A 13334-nucleotide genomic window follows, 5' to 3' on the forward strand; every position below is an offset into this window, starting at 1 on the left:
AAAGCTCTTTAGTTTAATTAGATCCCATGTGTCAATTTTTGCTTTTGCTGCCGTTGCTTTTGGTGTTTTAGACATGAAGTCCTTGCCCATGCCTATGTCCTGAATGGTACTACCTAGATTTTCTTCTAGGTTTTTATGGTATTAGGTCTAACATTTAAGTCTCTAATCCATCTTGAATTAATTTTCGTATAAGGGGTAAGGAAAGGATCCAGTTTCAGCTTTCTACTTATGGCTAGCCAATTTTCCCAGCACCATTGATTAAATAGGGAATCCTTTCCCCATTTCTTGTTTCTCTCAGGTTTGTCAAAGATCAGATGGCTGTAGATGTGTGGTATTATTTCTGAGGACTCTGTTCTGTTCCATTGGTCTATATCTCTGTTGTGGTACCAGTACCATGCTGTTTTGGTTACTGTAGCCTTGTAGTATAGTTTGAAGTCAGGTAGCGTGACGCCTCCAGCTTTGTCCTTTTGACTTAGGATTGTCTTGGCAATGCGGGCTCTTTTTTGGTTCCATATGAACTTTAAAGCAGTTTTTTCCAATTCTGTGAAGAAAGTCATTGGTAGCTTGATGGGGATGGCATTGAATCTGTAAATCACCTTGGGCAGTATGGCCATTTTCACAATATTGATTCTTCCTATCCATGAGCATGGTATGTTCTTCCATTTGTTTGTGTCCTCTTTGATTTCACTGAGCAGTGGTTTGTAGTTCTCCTTGAAGAGGTCCTTTACATCCCTTGTAAGCTGGATTCCTAGGTATTTTATTCTCTTTGAAGCAACTGTGAATGGAAGTTCATTCCTGATTTGGCTCTCTGCTTGTCTGTTACTGGTGTATAAGAATGCTTGTGATTTTTGCACATTAATTTTGTATCCTGAGACTTTGCTGAAGTTGCTTATCAGCTTAAGGAGATTTTGGGCTGAGACGATGGGGTTTTCTAAATATACAATCATGTCATCTGCAAACAGGGACAATTTGACTTCTTCTTTTCCTAACTGGATACCCTTGATTTCTTTCTCTTGCCTGATTGCCCTAGCCAGAACTTCCAACACTATGTTGAATAGGAGTGGTGAGAGAGGGCATCCCTGTCTTGTGCCAGTTTTCAAAGGGAATTTTTCCAGTTTTTGCCCATTCAGTATGATATTAGCTGTGGGTTTGTCATAAATAGCTCTTATTATTTTGAGGTACGTTCCATCAATACCAAATTTATTGAGCGTTTTTAGCATAAAGGGCTGTTGAATTTTGTCAAAAGCCTTTTCTGCATCTATTGAGATAATTATGTGGTTCTTGTCTTTGGTTCTGTTTATATGCTGGATTACGTTTATTGATTTGCGAATGTTGAACCAGCCTTGCATCCCAGGGATGAAGCCCACTTGATCATGGTGGATAAGCTTTTTGATGTGCTGCTGAATCCGGTTTGCCAGTATTTTATTGAGGATTTTTGCATCGATGTTCATCAGGGATATTGGTCTAAAATTCTCTTTTTTTGTTGTGTCTCTGCCAGGCTTTGGTATCAGGATGATGTTGGCCTCATAAAAAGAGTTAGGGAGGATTCCCTCTTTTTCTATTGATTGAAATAGTTTCAGAAGGAATGGTACCAGCTCCTCCTTGTACCTCTGGTAGAATTCAGCTGTGAATCCATCTGGTCCTGGACTTTTTTTGGTGGGTAGGCTATTAATTGTTGCCTCAATTTCAGAGCCTGCTATTGGTCTATTCAGGGATTCAACTTCTTCCTGGTTTAGTCTTGGGAGAGTGTAAGTGTCCAGGAAATTATCCATTTTTCTAGATTTTCTAGATGATTTGCGTAGAGGCATTTATAGTATTCTCTGATGGTTGTTTGTATTTCTGTGGGGTCGGTGGTGATATCCCCTTTATCATTTTTTATTGCGTCTCTTTGATTCTTCTCTCTTTTCTTCTTTATTAGTCTAGCTAGCGGTCTGTCAATTTTGTTGATCTTTTCAAAAAACCAACTCCTGGATTCATTGATTTTTTGGAGGGTTTTTTGTGTCTCTATCTCCTTCAGTTCTGCTCTGATCTTAGTTATTTCTTGCCTTCTGCTAGCTTTTGAATGTGTTTGCTCTTGCCTCTCTAGTTCTTTTAATTGTGATGTTAGAGTGTCAATTTTAGATCTCTCCTGCTTTCTCTTGTGGGCATTTAGTGCTATAAATTTCCCTCTACACACTGCTTTAAATGTGTCCCAGAGATTCTGGTATGTTGTATCTTTGTTCTCATTGGTTTCAAAGAACATCTTTATTTCTGCTTTCATTTCGTTATGTACCCAGTAGTCATTCAGGAGCAGGTTGTTCAGTTTCCATGTAGTTGAGCGGTTTGGATTGAGTTTCTTAGTCCTGAGTTCTAGTTTGATTGCACTGTGGTCTGAGAGACAGTTTGTTATAATTTCAGTTCTTGTACATTTGCTGAGGAGTGCTTTACTTCCAATTATGTGGTCAATTTTGGAATAAGTGCGATGTGGTGCTGAGAAGAATGTATATTCTGTTGATTTGGGGTGGAGAGTTCTATAGATGTCTATTAGGTCCGCTTGGTGCAGAGATGAGTTCAATTCCTGGATATCCTTGTTAACTTTCTGTCTCGTTGATCTGTCTAATGTTGACAGTGGAGTGTTGAAGTCTCCCATTATTATTGTATGGGAGTCTAAGTCTCTTTGTAGGTCTCTAAGGACTTGCTTTATGAATCTGGGTGCTCCTGTATTGGGTGCATATATATTTAGGAGAGTTAGCTCTTCCTGTTGAATTGATCCCTTTACCATTATGTAATGGCCTTCTTTGTCTCTTTTGATCTTTGATGGTTTAAAGTCTGTTTTATCAGAGACTAGGATTGCAACCCCTGCTTTTTTTTGTTCTCCATTTGCTTGGTAGATCTTCCTCCATCCCTTTATTTTGAGCCTATGTATGTCTCTGCATGTGAGATGGGTCTCCTGAATACAGCAGACTGATGGGTCTTGACTCTTGATCCAGTTTGCCAGTCTGTGTCTTTTAATTGGAGCATTTAGTCCATTGACATTTAAGGTTAATATTGTTATGTGTGAACTTGATCCTGTCATTATGATATTAACTGGTTATTTTGCTCGTTAGTTGATGCAGTTTCTTCCTAGCCTCGATGGTCTTTACATTTTGGCATGTTTTTGCAATGGCTGGTACCGCTTGTTCCTTTCCATGTTTAGGGCTTCCTTCAGGGTCTCTTGTAAGGCAGGCCTGGTGGTGACAAAATCTCTAAGCATTTGCTTATCTGTAAAGGATTTTATTTCTCCTTCACTGATGAAGCTTAGTTTGGCTGGATATGAAATTCTCGGTTGAAAATTCTTTTCTTTAAGAATGTTGAATATTGGCCCCCACTCTCTTCTGGCTTGTAGAGTTTCTGCCGAGAGGTCTGCTGTTAGTCTGATGGGCTTCCCTTTGTGGGTAACCCGACCTTTCTCTCTGGCTGCCCTTAAGATTTTTTCCTTCATTTCAACTTTGGTGAATCTGGCAATTATGTGTCTTGGAGTTGCTCTTCTGGAGGAGTATCTTTGTGGCGTTCTCTGTATTTCCTGAATTTGAATGTTGGCCTGCCCTACTAGGTTGGGGAAGTTCTCCTGGATGATATCCTGAAGAGTGTTTTCCAACTTGGTTCCATTTTCCCCCTCACTTTCAGGCACCCCAATCAGACGTAGATTTGGTCTTTTTACATAATCCCATACTTCTTGCAGGCTTTGTTCATTTCTTTTTCTTCTTTTTTCTTTTGGTTTCTCTTCTCGCTTCATTTCATTCATTTGATCCTCAATCGCTGATACTCTTTCCTCCAGTTGATCGAGTCGGTTACTGAAGCTTGTGCATTTGTCACGTATTTCTCGTGTCATGGTTTTCATCTCTGTCATTTCGTTTATGATCTTCTCTGCATTAATTAGTCTAGCTGTCAATTCTTCCACTTTTTTTTCAAGATTTTTAGTTTCTTTGCCCTGGGTACGTAATTCCTCCTTTAGCTCTGAGAAGTTTGATGGACTGAAGCCTTCTTCTCTCATCTCGTCAAAGTCATTCTCTGACCAGCTTTGATCCGTTGCTGGCGATGGGCTGCGCTCCTCAGTTGAAAATGCAGAAATCACCGGTCTTCTGTGTCGCTCGCGCTGGGAGTTGGAGACTGGAGCTGTTCCTATTCGGCCATCTTGCTCCGCCCTCCGTGACTGACATTTAATTAAGCACAACATATGCATTCAATATTAAGAATGTCCTAATTTGCCTAGTTTTATATGAATGGACTTTCACACTTCTGATTTTGTTTTTTTAAAGGAAATGTCTGGTCTGGTTATACGCAGTCTATGCAAAAACCTGTTTATAAAAATTCCTTTTTTATTTCATAAGCTATAATGTGTGATATGTGTGGACATTCAGATGCTTTTGTCAGCGTATCAAACCATTGGGGATGACTTTTTTTCCAGTGATGGGTGTCTGGATAAAATGACAGATTCACGATTTTATTTATTCATTCCTGCAGTCTTTTCTGCCATAGACCCAGACTTCCAAATCCAGGGAAGGGAAGGAAAAAGATCTGGCACAGAAAGAAATTAACCCTACTTTTCTAGATCTCTTATGTGGGGAGAATCTCTTTCTCTCTGACACTGTCAGAGAACAGCACCCCATGTAGACAACCTTGTTCTTTCACTTCCCAGCCAATACCGTTTTCTGAAGAGCATTCTTCTCGTCATCCTAGGCTCTCATTTGTGGAAATTTTAGGCTGCCCTCTTGAAGACCTTGCTTTCTCTCTCAAGATTTTAGGAGGACATGGCATCATGTTAAGCTTCTTCCAGGCTGGATGGAGGAATGCCGTGCACGACTCAGCCCCTGGTTTCACTGTGGTCCTCAATAGATTAGCATTGAGCAAGACTGAATGGCTGTTAATAGATCAGTAACTGGAATTGTGCTAAACATCTAGAAACCAGTCCCTGAAAATCCCAAATCTGGCTAGACTGGCCCTGAGCAATGTCCGTTTCACACTCCTTCCAGTTCTCTTCTTTTACCACCCGGACTGCCACCTCTCGTCCCCAGGAGTCCTGTTTTTCTTAGATGCCCTCTTCCCATCAAAACATCCTCTTAGAGCCCTGTTTACCAGTAAAAGTAACTGGATAAGAACAACAAATTTTCATTTTGAAAGAAGACTTGCAGTAGAGAAAATGGACCGAACTGGAGTGGTGGGATAGTGCCACAGATCAGGGGCAGCTTGGAAGAGACCTGACTGACCATGTGCGAGCAGTGTGTAGATTCAAGGGGCAGGAGGGTGTGGTGCTTAACAACTTCAATTTTGGAATTGGACAGCCAGGTCAAATCCTATCTTTGTTACTTATTACCTGTGTGATGAGTGAGTTTCCCCAACTGCTGTCTGCTTTGGATTTCTCATCTATAAAACTGGGCTAATGATAGCGCCTACCTCATAGCTTTGAGAAGTGAATGAGTTAATACATAAAGAATATTTTGAATGGCATCTAGCACACAATAAATGGTACATCATTATTAGCTGTTTTTACTGTTTCAGGAGGCAGGAGGCATTTTCTTTACCAAAGTATTAAATTCCTACTGCCATCTTAGCAACAGGAATGTTTATTGAAGTTAGATTTCTTTACTTTGTTAAAGAGATCCTCTACTAAGGGACCTTTCCTGGATTAACAATCCTATCAATTTACATTTAGCACTTGGGATTATTGGTATATAAATGTTTTAGTTATTTCTTATGAATTTTAATCCAATGCTATATTTATTTTTAACCATACATGTATTTTAACTATGAATTTTCCTCCTTAAGAACTGACGGGGGAAAATCCACCTGCAATGCATTTGCAGAAGAATGCTGAATTAGAAAGATCTTCACACTTGCCCTAGCAGCACAGGTATCCTTAGATCAGTTTTCTTCACTGTCCTTCAACCAAGAAAATGACCTTTTCCTTAATTATCTGTTCTAAAGGTGGTGATCAAAATTTTTCAGTGGTCAGATATCAAATGTATTGTTCCGAAACAAAACGAGAGGCCTTGTTAATCAACCTTCATTAATGGAAGCAGAAAGAGGAGGATGCGGAGCAGTGTTATTTACCTTTCCTATTAAGAACTTGTCTGGAATTTCATAAACAAGGTACAGAAGACACTTATTCTACTTGTAATTTGAACTATGAAAATTGTCCTATGTCTAGTGCAACCAGCATTAAACACAGACACACACACACACGCACACACAATTAAAAGAAGAAAAAGAAAGCTAGCAGCTTGCAAATGGTGCCTCTTTGCACGAAAGGACCACATTCCAGAATGTGGCTTATGGGACTCCACCTGTATTAAGCTGAGCAAAATGAGGGTGACCCATAGACAATAGATTTCTTTATTGTATTGTTTTGACACAGAACAAGTGACATTCCTCAGGCCCCTTTTCATGTTACAGTCTGCCACAAAATACGTCTGTACTCTTTTTACCTGCAGAACTGGGTTATATCAACTCCATCACTTTTAGGCTTATCTGATGACAAATGAAAATTGATACTGGTGGGGAGGCTAATGACAAGCTGGTTACCAGACAACCATTCACCTCTGTTTCAAAGTTCTTTGAACCGTTTCAGTTTAAAACTGGAAAAATGTTTATGAGCAACAATATACTCACATTTCCATAAATACATTTATACAAGAAAAATGGGAAACTGTGGACATACGTGTTCTTTACATAATATATAATATGTACTAATGCAAATATTAGACATTATATTATGGTTATGTGTGCACACAGATTTCTTGTGTACACCTGTTTATATGTTCTAATGTTACTTTATCTGCGTATGTTTATGTGGATATAGGTATGTCTGTAGTCAAAGCATTTTTTAAGACACTCTGGAAATAATGCATATGTTGCTATAGAATGAACACAGTGCCTAAACCATTGATTGTGTGAATACTGCTCTATAATGTGTAAGTTTTATGTGCTTCTATGTTTCACAATTGCTGGAAAAGGGAAGAGTTCTTAGAATATCTTCTGTAATACTCCTAGTGATATCATGTTTTCATTTTCTTGGAATACAGCATGAAATAGATTTGTACCTTTTTTCTCCCCGAGCACTGAGAAAATTATACACACTACCAAATAGCAAGGAAATAAGGATCTGTTGAAAACAATCTCTTTTACATATTTTATGAATGATTACACAAGCATTATATAAATATGCAGTAATTACATATGCTAATACATACTTTCAATATATCTAAGTTTTCAACTGCAGATATTTTCTAGCATGCTTTCCTATAGTTACATTTACTCTGTATGGAAATTGTATCTTAGCTTTAGCCTTGGATAAATTTCAAAGAATCACAGATCACTGGAAATGGCTCCAGATACCACAGAATACAGAGATGGAAAACTGGCAGCTAGCGTGACAGATTTTACCTACAATATATATTTTTTGGGGCATTCGGGGTGTGTGTGTGTGTGTGTGTGTGCACATGTGTATGCTGAATAGTGTTATTGAGGTATAATTGACACACAATAAACTGCACATATACCATACAGTTTGATATGTTTCAATAAAGGTACACACCTATGACATCCATCATTTGGATAAAGGTATACGCAATGTTAAATTGTTTATCCTAAAGCTGCTTCCTTACTTATTTTAACTTTGGCCTAAAGGTTTCTCTGTACGTAGTGAACTGTAACCTACCTAGATACGGAAACAGACTGTAATCTACTCCTGTACCAGTCACAGAGTTTCAGCCATAGGTGGCCAACTGTTCAAACCGTGTGTAAATGAGGTAAATGCTGAGTTGTAACCAATCTGACTGTTAACATGCCTGCCTTTTAGTTTCTGTCCATAAATCCTCTCTGTCCACATTGGCAGCGCCAGAGTTAATCTGAACCTATTCTGGTTATGGGTGCTACTCAATTCTTTGCTCAGTTAAACTCGATTAAATTAAATTGTCTGAAGCTTTTCTTTTAACAGTGGGTAAAAACATCATCACAATCAAGATAATTCACATATGCAGCACCATCAAAGTTTCCTCATGCCCCTCTGCAATCTCCTTTCCTCCAGGCAACTGCTCATCTAATTTCTGTCATTATAGATTTGTTTGCATTTTCTAGACTTTTCTATGAGTGGAATCATAAAATATGTGTTTTTTTCTTTCTGCCTTCTTTCCTTCAGCATAATTATTTTGAGATTCACTCCCCAGTCATAGTAATTAAAAAGGTTTCTTCCTATGTTTATTTCCAGAAGTTTTATAATTTAGGTTTTATAATACATTAAGGTCTCTATTTTAAGTTAATTTTTAAACAGTTGTCTGAGGTATAGACAGAAGTTCATTTTTTTATGTGAATATCAATTTTTTTATTTTTTTGAGACGGAGTCTCACTCTGTTGCCCAGGCTGGAGTGCAGTTTTGTGATCATGGCTCACTGCAACCTCCACCTCCTGGGTTCAAGCGATTCTCCTGCCTTGGCTTCCTGAGTAGCTGGGATTACAGGTGTGTGCCACCATACCCGGCTAATTTTTGTATATTTAGTAGAGGCAGGATTTTGCCATGTTGGCCAGGCTGGTCTCAAACTTCTGACTTCTGGTGATCTGCCCACCTTGGCCTCCCAAAGTGCTGCGATTACAGGTGTGAGCCACCACGCCCTGCCAGAAAGACTATCCTTTCACCATTGAATTGCTCAGCATTCTTTCAAGCTGGGGCAATTGTAGGGCTCACCTCATTTTCCATTTTTTAGAGGCTACTGCCCTTCAATGATTGATATCCGGTGCCTGGAAAGCCATGGTTTCGTGCAATTTGTGGATTTTTAATTTTTTTCTTTTTTTCAGATGGGAAGGTAAGTCTGATCCTTGTTACTTCATTTTGGTCAGAAAGGGAGGTCCCCTACTCAGTGGTTTTTTTTTTTTTTCCCCCTGTTTTTGAAACAATTTAATTTGTGGCCAATGGATAAAAATGAGGAGATATCATAGTAAAATCTAGATTTCTGACTTCTCTTGAAAAATCTGCAGTCCTGGATGCACACTCCACCCAACAATAATGGATTTCAGAGAAGCAGTGATTTCCCATGGTCCTCTCTTTCCTTCATCCCCCTGGGCCTGATTAGTCCAAACCTCTCATTTTATTTGGGAGGAAACAGCAGCAGACAGGCAAAGTGGGTTGGAATTCGAATCTGAGACTTCTGACTTCAAATCCAATAGTGTTTCCACAGAGATTGAGCAAGTACGTTGTATTATTAGTATGGAGCTGAGCAAACTGGAGGTCTGAATATTTGCTGACAGATTTAGATGCTCAGTGCCTCTAATGCACACTCTTTTTTCATCTCCTGATAATAACCTGTGAAGTTTATTATAATTTATCTGTTGTCATATTTGAAAAGCAAACCATGTGGCAGGATTTAACTGTTACTTAATTCTCTTAAAGGAATTGTTCATCCAGCAAAATTACCATTTGAGAATTATGTTTATTTTTTCTCATTTAAAAAAGTGCCTGCAGCATTTTATTGAGTGTTTCAATCTTTAACGAGTTCCCACCATAAAAGAAGACTGACATGACTACAATGTGGAGAATATGTTTGCAGTATTCGTTATCCATGCATAACTTTCTGACTTACATTATTGAAAATATTCATGTCATAATAAACTGAGAAATTCAATTTGTTAGCCTGGGAAATTGTGTGATAAAAAGCTGTATCTACCATTTTCCTTTCCTGTCTGATTAGCCAAAATGTTACCAAACTCTTGTGCAGTATATGGAAATACGAGTCAAAAAATAAACCACAAAATCAGTAAGAATTATGTGAAGTAATACTTTGTAGATTTGGTAGACAGATGCATTTTTGGAACTAAACCCACTATTTAATAAACATTGATATATTTACTCTCAATTGTTATACATGATGAAAATATAGACAATGAAGAATGATCTATAACTTTTGTTTTCATATTCTGACGTTTTCTTTAACCTAGATCCTATACAAGAAGAACTCAAAATAAAATATGAAATGACTTTGATATGATTTTACTGCATTACCACAGATGACTATTACTATTTTAAAAGTGAAAAGGAACTGTTGAACTATCTTATGATTTTCATGTTTAGGATCACATTACATCGAACAGAAACTGTTTTACCTTGATTGCAAGAGCTATTAACATTGCCTGTGTGACAAAGAATGCTATGGTCCCCTCCAAAAGAAAAGTGAGACTATGCTTTTACTGGTGAAGGGGGCCATCTAACAGCAGGCTTGGGCGCTGGGAATATGTCCATTGTCATCCAGTGCCTGGAGAATGACATCGATTGGTGCAACACAAGAAAGATGCACAGGGCATGAGTCTCTGCTTTCTGGAGTTGGTCATATTTGGGTGTAGGATAGTTCACATAACTTCCCAGCTAGTAAATTCTGCTCTTTTACTAACTTTTCACAGAAAATCCCCAAGCTGCTTTTTCTATTTCTTTATATAACTTCTCTCTATTCATCTTCATTTTCCCTCCCATCTTCTATCTTTTCCTCTCTTTCTCTGCATCTTTTTAGAATTTGCTTAATTCTAAATTCAAGCATATCTATATTTTTTTCTCTCCTTGAGAATTCTCCTTTGACCATGTGGATCTCTCTCCAATCCTTCTCTTCCTTTGCATGTGTTTTTAAACTGCTTGAACAGAAGATTCAGATCTATTGTGTCTCCTCACATCTGACATTTGCAACCAGTTCCTGGCCCCAGCTTACCTTCAAAAGTTCTATTCAGGCTTAATGTCTCCTGTGATCTGCTTTCGTTGAGATAAAAATCTGTCAGGTTCTGAATTTTATAGCAATGTCATGTCTCTTTGGGTACAGTTAGTTTCTTTGTCCTCTAAGCATCTCTAGTTTGAATATTTGAGACTTTGTTCTCATTTTATTTTTTTCTCACTTTATTTTTCTTACATGTTCTCACCCTTCTCCCTTGTGTCTCCTCATTAACCTGATCACTGACTTCTTATGGCCACGTGCTCAACATCATTTTCTTCCCAGATGATGTCTTCTCTTACTGCGTTTCCTACATCTTCATAGAGAGTCTGTAATTTTTATTTTCATTGTGGCCCCAATGTTTGGAAATATACTGACAAGATTTTAATTGGATGGCTTTCTTATACCATTTGTCTTCCTTCCCTGTCACTTGTGGGGTTTCTGTTATTAAAAAAATGTCCTCAGCACTAAGAGAAATCCTTTACCCCAGGTCAGTTTTCTCTAGCAATGACATTTTTCTTTTGACATTCAGTTTTGCACTTTTCCTGACTTGTTATTATTTTTGGTAACCATTCATTAGGAGATATTTATTTAGTGTTTATCTCTATCAGTTTCCTTCCAGTCTCTTTTCCAAATCCATTCTAAGCCCAGCTTTGACTTCCTTGCCTTGGGGAAGGTTGTGAATGGACCTGAAGATACAGTATTAGAAGCAGCTCCCCCACCCTCTTATGATTCCTGGTTCCTGCTCTCAGGGAGATTAAACTACTGCAGGTAATTTTGCTGTGGGGGGAGGAGGAAAGGCAAGCAGAGGAAGTTGGGGAGATGGAAAGTGGTAATGGAGAGAAATATCTCCCTAGCACAGGAAGGAGACAGAATTTTGTGGTCTGTGGCTTCCATGAGGGGGTGACCTGTGACCCACTGTCTGATGTAGCCTAAAGGAGGGGCAGGGCCAGAACTCAGGTGAGCCAAGTGAGACACTCAACTCGAGTACTTGAGGGGACTCCAAAACACTCAGTAATTAAGACAAGTAATATTTTAAATGCATTATTTAAAAAAAAATCAAGATTAATGCAAAAAAAATCCATAATAAACAACATATCAATACTTTAAATAAAGGGGAGATTCAGAGAGGGTTGTACCTCCAGAGGATGGTGGATGGTGTGCCTAGAGTGTTGACCTCAGACATCTCAGCAATGATTCCTGGGCTCCCAGGGACCAACCTTTAACAGTTTCTCCATTTCTAAGGATTCTGTAGATTTGAACAGTGCCATCACAAATGAAACCAGTATGGACAGATTGATAGAGGGTCAACTCTAAAATTTTTTAGTGTAGAAAATCTCTAGAGACTTTTGTCCAGCCACGGGTAGAAGCCCCGATAATGGGAGAAATTGGGGCCTTGCATTTGGATTGATTTTTGACTTCAAATTAAGTAAAATAAGGTATTTCTTGCACTCATAGTTTTACTGTTACTTATTTATACCAAACACAGTGCCTCTCTCTGAAGCTTGGTTATTATTTCAGGAGAAGATTAGGAAGCTGAGATGCTTTGCTTGCTCTCCCCAGCTCTGTATTGCCTTTCCTCCTATCCCAAAAATCCACTCCTATTATTAACCAGTGACTCACTGACTCAGCGTCCATTGATGGAAAGATCTGGAAAGTGTATACATATATATACACACACACACACACATACAATTAAAGGCTTTCTCTCCTTGCTTTATTCACATCCTTAAGCTCTGACTTCTTTTCTCCAGCATTAGAATCAGCACTTTAATGTGGGCTCTGCAAGGTGACCTGCCTTGACATAGAGATTGTTCGCCCAAGTATTAGGAGAGGTGGATGCTGGGCCTAAGTCTGCTTCTAGCCAGCTGTGTGAATGTGGGTAAGTCTGTTTCACTCCCTGAGCCTCAGCTTCCTCATCTGTGCAAATAGGGAGTTAAACTAGACGAGCTCTAGGGTGTCACTTTGACTCAACATTCCATGAGTTCCAAGGATGATTTTGATTCTCACCAAACTGCCAGTTTCCAGCTGATCCATTTATAATCACTTCAAAACAACCCAGCAACAATCCCCATTTTCACTCTGCACTTCAACATTGTAGTTTCTGTTTTCAAATTCTGCTGGCCTCCAATTGTCCTCTGTGTTGAAAGCAGATTCCTCACTCTGGCTCTCAAGGCCCTAACTTCTTAGAGGAAAAGCCCTGACAAGTTCTTTGCTCTTCTTTGATTTAAACCTTGCTTGATGTTAAAGCAGAAAAAGAAGCAATAACACTTGGGGCTAATCATAAACTGGTTTCTTTATCTGTGAAATAAAGAGATTTTATTAGATGCTCTTCTAGGCCTTTTTCAGCATTAAAATTTTGAGTCACTTCAGGTAGCATGATGATGTTCTTAGAATTTAAATAAGTTTATGATCTCTTATTTTGACCGCAAGCATCAGCTTTTAAAGTGCTCCAAGTGTTTTCCACCATCAGTTACTTAGAAATTTATATAGAATTGTTGGGCTTCCAATCTGTTGCTTGGGCCATTTAAGTTTTGTAATTTGGTGTTTGACACGCTACTGTTTTATGAAGAGGTTGGAACATTTCTCTAATCCATGTTATTTTAAACATATTGAAAAACCTGAAGAAGTGTG

The sequence above is a fragment of the Trachypithecus francoisi genome, unplaced genomic scaffold (genome assembly GCF_009764315.1).
Source record: "Trachypithecus francoisi isolate TF-2019V2 unplaced genomic scaffold, Tfra_2.0 Lachesis_group16, whole genome shotgun sequence".
Classification (NCBI taxonomy): Eukaryota; Metazoa; Chordata; class Mammalia; order Primates; family Cercopithecidae; genus Trachypithecus; species Trachypithecus francoisi.